The sequence below is a fragment of the Danio rerio genome, chromosome 20, assembly GCF_049306965.1.
Source record: "Danio rerio strain Tuebingen ecotype United States chromosome 20, GRCz12tu, whole genome shotgun sequence".
Taxonomy (NCBI): Eukaryota; Metazoa; Chordata; class Actinopteri; order Cypriniformes; family Danionidae; genus Danio; species Danio rerio.
Window position 1 is genome coordinate 38,117,808 of NC_133195.1, and position 9,501 is coordinate 38,127,308.

General features: G+C 36.6%; 1 long non-coding RNA gene across 1 annotated transcript; it reads left to right on the plus strand.

Annotated features, from left to right (window-relative positions):
• The first annotated feature begins 957 nt into the window (after window positions 1–957).
• Window positions 958–9,159, plus strand: LOC141379373 (uncharacterized). The gene is made up of 3 exons (XR_012395961.1): window positions 958–1,128; window positions 3,117–3,189; window positions 4,349–9,159. It is a non-coding gene; the product is annotated as an uncharacterized lncRNA (long non-coding RNA).
• The last annotated feature ends 342 nt before the right edge of the window (window positions 9,160–9,501 follow it).

The following is a 9,501-nucleotide window of genomic DNA, read 5'->3' on the forward strand; positions in this document are numbered from 1 at the left end:
CCGGTGGACATGAGACGCAGAGGAGATGACCACAATGACAGGGTTCGAGTCTGGCGAAGAACGGTTCCAGAAAGCAGGCAAGACAAAAACAGAAGCTAAAAAAATAAAATGAACAAGTGAATACCAGGATGAGAATGTAGTAAAACGTGGTAAAAATCAAACAAGGGCTTTTCCTTTTCTGGACTGCTTTTTAAATTTGTCGGTTAGGTTTACGAAAGTGGGTGTTTAGGGCAATCTGTGCTTTTTAAAACACAGATTAGATTTTTAGAACAGCAGGCGCGAATGGCACTCGCGAGAGAAATTGGTGGATTCTCAAAAACAAACTGCAAAAAAAAAAAACATAGCTTCTGGGATGTATTTGGTGCTCTCCAGAAATGTATATAAAAGTAAGTTTTCAGAATAAGCCTGGGTTATCCACTGTAATTTACCACTCTGACCCTATATTGCATAATAAAATAAACTGATTATCCTCAATTAGTCCTGGTCACTCATAACAAAGAAGTCAGAAAAAAAGTACTGTTTCCTGTGCCAGATCTGACCACCCCAACGTCCATAAAGCAGCTCCAGCCAAGATAAAGTCTTTGATCTTTTCCCTTCTAGATAAACTGCAGCCAATTCATCACCCTGCTAATGTTTAAAGCCTAGTTTAGCTCCGTTTCTATGATAAAAGTAGAGGAAAGACCACAGCATTCCAGGCACAAGTCATCAATTTAAAACAGGCCACAGGGACCTGCGAGAGGTGCAGAGAACCCATAAACCATCCGAAGCATGACATTTGGTGGAAATGAGGTTTACTTGCTGGTTAGAAAGTCATGAGGGTATTTTTTTTTTGAGAGGGGGACAATGAATCTGGAAGCGTGCCTTATAGAATTAACCCCAGCATCGACCCAAAGGGACACATGTCAGGGTGATCTAATGGGGTTAAAGCTCACTACAAAAAGTGGCCGGAGTACGTTTACAAAGACAAAGTATCAGAAGATGAGAGGCAGTCACTTGACAGGCACTTTTTAAGCTTCTCAGTTGGATACTGAGGATTTCGAAGGCAAACATAAGAGAGTGGGTGCTCTACAAACAGAAGCCAAAGCAACAAGAGTGTAAGAGCAAAACAAGTGCCAAAAGCAACAAAAGGTGAGCAGCCCGGCTAAAAATGCACTAAGGAATCTAACTGTCTGAGATGGAGGAAAAGGGGCTCCTAAGTAAACATTAAAGCCATTACATTTGATTGCACACATTACATAAATATTTGAATTGCTAAAAACTTGGTTTGACTGACTGTAGGTTAAAGCCAGCATATTTAAATACAGGCCATAATGTTAACACTTACCATGGGAACAATGCATGTGAAAAAAATGTGGCGCTGATGAATATATTATTATGCTACTTGTTTGTATTGTGTTATGTTTTGCAGATGCAGTTTAGCTAAATTATGCATTGTAAAGACTGTACTGTAATTACATGACTAATTACATGTCGCCACTGCCGAATGAACCGCCAACAATCTGATATGGGACAAATAGGGAGGCAAATAATTCAGGGGGGTCAATAATTCTAGTTTTCCGTATTTTGTGACTCATATATTTTATTTTATTTTTCTTCATTTATTTATGCTTTTGAGTTGTATTACAGGTCCTTGATCTTTATTGTAACAACTTTAAACCTTTAAAGTTTGAAAAAGTGACTTTTATTAAATTTTTTAATCGTTGAAATTGATATATTGTCTGGATTTGTGTTATATATTACGAGACAAAAACCTGGTAATAAACTGCCATTACATTGTCTGTTATATTACAGATTTATTTATCTTATTATTTCTTGTAATATTTCTTTTTTAATATGACCTTTCATTCACTTTTAATATAACTTTTCAACACCAAAAGTCAACAGAACAGAGTTCAAGGTTCTATAATGCTATTCACAACCATAAATAAATCAAAAACACTTTTGAATCAAAATACGGAAACTGTTACCTGTTTTATACAGTATTTTTTTAGATAAATAAATACACAAGCAAATAAATAAAGACATCAAGCATTCATATGAATAATAATAATAATAATAATAATAATAATAATAATAATAATAATAATAATAATAATAATAATAATAATAACAATAACAATAACATAACTTGCAATTGAATGTGCTTCACCAGTTTGTTCTGCCTATTTTCAATGAAATTATGCACATTTCATTTAATGGACAATACATTTCCTCAAGTCATCTGCCATAACCACCTTTTCAAGGCAGCAATTTAGTGGTTTGGTTTGCTTTATAACCTAAACTTATTGCCCAAATTTATAATTTGTGCCTAGTTTAACATTTTGAAAAGCGTCATATTAAACATACTGTGGTTTAAAACATATTATTTTCAAATCCAACCCCTGCCAACTGAAATGTCTGATTAATCTGCTTTGCTGAGCCCTAAAAGCTGCAGGATGGAGGGCGCAATAGGAATGTTCTCAATCTTATATTCGTCATGCTGATTTGTGTGATGGGAGTGAGAACATTTTAGACAATAAATGAGAAAAGCTCACCTGATTCATTTTTGAGGTGTTGCAAAGTGTTTGTCAGTCCTCAGAAATTAAGCACTCGAGACCGTTTGAGCCCATTAGTAGCTCTCATTCTCTGTCTGAGGAGTTCAACCTACTCCCTTTGGGTCAAAGGTTTCAGATGCTTTTTAGTAGGACAAAACTTTACAGGAGCAACTTTGTCCCATAATCTATTATTGTTCTGAATAAATTGTATGTTTATAATAATTTAAAATGTAATGTAATTTCAAATGTGTATATGTGAGTATGTATATGTGTGATTTAATTGTTTGTATCAAACGCCCCACTTTGCAGCAAAAAGATCTACCTACGGGTACCAATAAAGTCAACTGAACTGAACTGAACTTTAGATTAGTTATGAAACATTTTAGCTGAACAATAAATGTCTTATTTTAAAAATTGAGGTCGACAAATTAAATACAGATTTGTGCGCCTGCCATAGTGGACATCATTCATGTGCAGCCAATGAAGCATATGTGCATTTGTAAAAGCTCAAATACAGCATTATTATAGTTCGTTGAACAGTTATGGAAGAAAATTAATTTACAGTTTTATTATTTTTTTTAGGGGCAGCATGTTGGCACAGTGGATAGCACAATCACCTCACAGCAAGAAGGTTGCTGGTTTGAGCCCCGGCTAGGTCAGTTGGCATTTCTGTGTAAATTTTGCATGTTCTCCCCGTGTTCGTGTGGGTTTCCTCCAGGTGCTCTGGTTTCCCCCTCAAGCCCAAAAATGTGGTACAGGTGAATTAGGAAGGCTAAATTGTCCGTAGTGTATGTGTGTGAATGACTGTCTATGGATGTTTCCCAGTGATGGGTTGCAGCTGGAAGGGCATTCGCTGCGTAAAACATATGCTGGATAGGTTAGGTCCATTCTGCTGTGGTGACATAATAATAAAGGGTAATAAAGGTACTAAGCCGAAAAGAAAATGAATGAATGAATGAATTATTTTTTAGGACCCAATAATATTTTTGTACACCTTGACTTTTTACATTTACAAATAACTAGACTACACACTGCATCAGAGGAAATGTTTAGAAAGGAACAACAGGGCGATGCAATGACATGTCAATTCATAACTTTTTGATTTAGTGTCTAATTGGTATTGGAGTTTGTATGATCTCATTTATTATAGTATGATTTTCTCATCCTCCAATGATGGTTGGGTTTAGGGGTGGGGTTTGGGGGACCTTCTAAAAATCATACATTTTCATAAAAATTAATCCACTTTTCTGAGAATAAATAAAATAGTTACTTTCCTTGTGAGATCAGGCTGAATAAGGACACTTGAATTCTACAAATTAAACCAATACATCATTTGTTAGTGGAATTCATTAATAAAAACTGATTTCAGAAAACTCTAAAACTCTATTTCAGACAGTCGTGCACAGGCAAACTATGCAAAGAATCTCAGGTTTAATCAGAGGTGCTTTTAGAGCTTTCAGCTTACTTTAGTAAAGGCCAGCTGTAAATATAGCTCTCAGGTTGGCTGCAGATATCACGCAGACCTCTGGATATCTACTGATAAGCAGGAATAGTCAAAGCTGAGCGGACTTTGACAAAGAACATGACAAGCCCTGTGACCTACTATAAAATGCTTATTTGTCTACATGACCTTTGCAAAAGCTAAATACATCCTATGATACATAATCACATCAAATAAATTAGCAATGGCTATAATACAGGTAATGCCAAATATGGTGAAAAAAAGTAACAAAGTTTGAGATGTCAGTGGTTGAAATTTATCTCCAAATTTGCTTACAAGGCCATTTTATTTTAGCCACTTTTTCTTTCCACAGTCGATATATTGATTTGATGCTGGAATGCTGTCAGGAACATATCAAACATGAAGGTGCACAGCTCCTCCGGTTCACAAGGCTGAATGTGCCATTCCTTGGCAGAACGCCCGACTCGGAGGATAAGAACAGATAAATCCAGACACACTCCTCTCCCTTTGGGAATGTTCATAAATATGTGGGACAGAACTTGCTAGTGTGCAGTTTGTGTGAAGTTTCTGACTGAATATCATCAAAATCATAATAAAACCAGTGTAATAATAAGATTGCAAATTAAAGTTGATATAATTGTAGATTTAATTAAATTTAAACAAATATTTAACTTTAAGCGGAATCCATTAACCACCTTCATCACCCATTACCTTAAAGAGCACCTATGGGGAGGTGGGGGGGTGAAGGGATGTTTGGGTGGAGGTGTTGTCGCAGACAAGAGGGTTGGGGATTTGCACAAGAAAGTGAAAGTGAACAGCGAACAGGGGAGGATAAAAAAATAAAATAAAACTGTTTATTTTACAAGGGCACATTGTTATATTTTAGGAGAACAATTAATGTAATTAGATTTTTTTCACTGAAAAAAAATTGTTTGGTGATTTTCAGTAAAGGTTTGACCATTTGCTTCTGAATTTAGAGTATAATTTCCTTCTCTATTGATGTCATTTTGACGGCTTCAACCAAAATATTCTTAACCACAGCCCTCTTACCGCTAGTTTGCTGTAAAAGAATGATATGCTAATGCCCCACTCCCTACTTAATATTTATTATCAGATGGAATTACATTAATGATCAAGGTATAGATATACACACTAGATATTGTATAGGGACCCTGAGCATGCGTCAATAGTGCTGCCACATTTGTACAGTGCTCCCAGGACAAAAGTCATTCAACCGCATTAGTCAAGACTAAAGCCAATGTGAAGATGCTGGACTTCAGCATTGTGTATGGGTGTAATGGGCGGGAGCAAACAAAAGCAACAAAGCATAAAGACATCACATTTCATAGGTAAGATTTCATTTTGTACATTTTGTATGTCACAAACTTTTGTGTTAAACAAGTACTTATGATAATACAGTCACTTATTGCACTGACCATAAGGAAAAGTAGCACCGACTCACATTAACTACACGGCTAAGGCTAGTTGTTGATTAAAATAAGCAAACAATATAAATGAAATATGAAATCAAGATGCTGCGGTGCTAGAAACTTGTATTAAGTGAACGAGTCGTTCATAATGGGCATTCACAATTCATTCACAAAAGAATGAAAAGTGAAAGTTGGAGAGGGTGTGTGTTGCAGGACATGGACTAGATCAAATTTAACAGGTAGTGAGGATAATACATTTCCATGCACACAAACACACACTCTTTGTCGGCAATGCCCATGCGGTCACTTAATCTCTGGCACTGGATGGCCAGTCCTCCACTGCACCTTGGTTGCACATTTAATTCAAAGGAGCGCTACTCTGTACCAAAATGGCGGCTCTATTGACGCATTCTTTCCAATAGACTACAATAGTGTAGGCAACATCTAACATAAATATCTATGTGATCAAGGTACTGAAAAAAGTCTCAACAACTTCCACTTTATGCAGACCTATAAATAGCTATATGGAAGAGTTTTGTGTGAAATGTGTCATTCAAAGAAAAGGGCTTTACTCATACAGTCTATTTTTTTTAGACCTATCCTTTCAAACAAACTTAAAAATCAAACCATTACAACAATGCAAGAGCTACAAAACATTTTATATATTTATCCAAGCACAACCCTCCACAGGATTGACAGCACTGCAGTATATTATTGTATATGTATTACCAACGTCTTCATTAGTAAACAAATGAACTATGCTGTAAGTATATTGTGGTATCACGTTCAGTCTTTTGTGCATTACATGCACACAACTGCCATCAGGAGCGATAATTAGCCAGCTGCAGTTCAGGTGCTGGCCACCAGTGTCGCTAAAAACAGATATTTAAGATTTCTACACACAGCACATAAGAAGAAAGTCAAACGTGGCTTGAGTTAGCAGTGAGTAAAACACTTCATATTCATGAAACACACTGGCTACAGTTACTCTCACTTTCACACCCAATATTATGCATTATTTTGTCAGGATGTTGACACTCCTTGACAGTCTGTGTGTGTGTGAGCTTATGAATACTGGCCTTTATGCCAGCTATGCAGTGGAGTACAGCCAACTCCCACCTTTTAATTTAAGGTGGAGGAAAAAAGAAAACAAAGTATCACATGCTCTTTGTGACTTCAGTGTCCAAGTCTTTTTATTTAATGGTTTAGTTCGGGTCCCTCTGAAAGAAACTACCATGCATGTGCTACAGTGTAATACATTTTAATGTACTTTCTGGGACTGTACTGGACTCGCATTTACACTGGAGTTGTTTTCTTTAATCTACAACTTTTAAATGAACCCCATGTTTGGCTTGTATCGGGTTTCATTGCTCATTTCTCTGTTGATTTGGTGGTTGGTTGGTTTAGTTAGTTGAGTAACTATCAGAAGCTTGTAGAAAAGTGAGCGCTGGTGTTGGGGCGGGGGTGGAAGCAGAAGGTCGTGGATGGTCTCTCCCCTCATCCACTTGCACAAAGGAGGGCTTTCTTTCCTCGTCCCTTTGCTTTCTTAACTCCTGTCGCCATTAAACCCCCAGCCCTCCACGGTTCATTGGGAAAACAGTACCTAACGAGTGGAGCACCGCTGCATGAGTTGGTTTAAAAACACAGTAGGAGGACTAGACCACACCAAAACCTTCTCAGATCTGATCCCTCTAGGAAGGGTAACCAGAGATTTTTACCTCCAGCCATGTCAAAGGAAAGGGGTCAGGTTTAAACTGGGGGCATGTTTATACCACAACAATGTATTGCAAAAGGAAGAGGTTATGTTTTTGAAAAAAATTGTAATACCCGTTTGCATGACGTCACCATTTTTACAATATTGCATTTATTGTCTAGTTTACCTATAAAGATGACAACTGAATTGGCTTCAAACAATGGCATCTTACAACCCATTTAAAAAATTTGGCATTTTCAGCCTCTCATAATGTGTTTTTAGTTTTTGGTTGAAAGTTGAAAACGGTGTCATGTAAATATCCCTCGAATCATTCTGCCGTGTACATTTATCATGGTATTTATAAATTATAAACATCATTTAAAACTCTCACATTTTTTTAACCATTGCTCATCATTTTAAAAAGGTTATTTAAAAGAAGACCAAAACTTCAGTCAGTGTCTAGAAACATCATAAATATATTCTTCTTTACTATATTATAAAAAAACACTTTCACTGACTTTACTAGCATTAGTCCTGATGATATTTTCAGTGAGCAAAGGACAAGGGTGCAAGACTTAACCGAACTACCGTCATCTCCGATCAATCAGGCAACGCTGCATCAAGAATTCTTATTCATTTATAAGTGATATCACAACATGGGCTCAGGACAACTTTGGCAAACCTTTGTCAAGTAGCCCATTATGTAGTTACATCCACAAATGCCAGTGAAACTGTACTGTGCCAAAAGGAAGCCCTATGTTAACAGTGTCCAGAAGCGCTGTTGACTTCTCTGGGCTCGGAGGCATCTGGGATTAACCATTTCACAGTGAAAATGTGTATAGTGGTCAGATGAATCAGGTATTTTTTTGGGAGAAATGTACGCAGTATGCTCCGGACTAAAGAAGAAATAGATCATCCAGAGCAAAAGTTCAAAAGCAAAGATCTGTCATGTTATTGGGTTGTGTCAGTGCATACAGTACATGCTCAAGTACACAGAGATTTTGGAGCACAAAAATGCTGCCTTCTTTTTCAGGGACACTCATGCATATTTTAACATGACAATGCAAAATCACATTCTGTACACATGACAAAGTCCTTTTCTGTGGAGAAAGAGGATACAGATACTTGACTGGCCTGCCTGCAGCCCCGACCTGTCTCCAATAAAGAATGTGTGGTGCGCTTTGAAGAAAAAAATGCAACAACATATGATTCTTTTGCTTTAATGTCACAAAAATAATGAAATGTTGCCATTTCACTGGGACATTTTTGCCCTGTTGGTCCTGAAAGGAAGTATTATAGTACCTAGTGTACAAATGTAGCTACCTATCGATCTACCTAAATAAATAAATTATTTTGCCAAAAATATCCATGACAATGATTGAGATCCTAAGATATATTTGTAAAAATATCTTTCTGTTAACAAAGATAAACTGTTATTTTTCTTTCAAATTCTTTAAATGTGCTCCTCTAACCTAATAAAAAATGTATTAGCAAGATATTATTGTAACTTTATCCTCACATTTTATGTCAAGTATAGATTGAACCCTTTCACTCATTACTAACACTGTTTTTGTTTGTGGTGATTTTGACCCTAGTAAAAACGCACTATGGAAAAACACAGCGAAAGACCCCCAAACATGAAAGCTATTAAGATTTTTACAGCCGAATATCAACATTATCTAGTGTTTTGCAGTTTTATTAAGTTCCAAGTTCAACACAGTTGTAATATGTTTTATTTTCTCGGGATCATTAAAAGGTCGTAAGCACAAGCCACAAAATGTTTTGCTTTGCATTTCCAAAATTAATAGAAAACCATGCTAAAGTCAAGGTTTGCTTTTCCCACATAAGAACAATGCCAACAACCAACATTGGAGACCACGGACTGCGTGACTGCTCCTGAGTGCAGATGGTAAACATTAAAAGCAATATAGCATTCTCATAAACAAGAAGAGTTGTTTTTCTCACAGCGGTTTTCTATTAAGTCCTCAGATGTAAACCATGCAGTGTATGTAATTGGCAATTAAACAGAGGTTAACGTGGACCTTGGTGCATGTGTGTGGTTGGATACAGCACGCATATGTTGCAGGTGGCTCTTGTTTTTGCTTTGAAGTAGCAGTGCACAAAATGAGGATCACTGCCATCATGCATCTCTGGAAGTCTTAAAGGGACACGGTTAGGTTAGGTGGTTGTAAATTATCCTGCTTATTAAACCGCTACTCACCAAGTAAATAAATACATGCAATACTGCTCTGAATTCAATTTATTCATAACTTTTGCTCCACTAACAAGAAAAACTTTCCATTTTAGTCAATTAATATCCAACCACAATGTTCAAAACATTTAGCCTATGAACACAGACAAACGCTACAATAACAATATGCA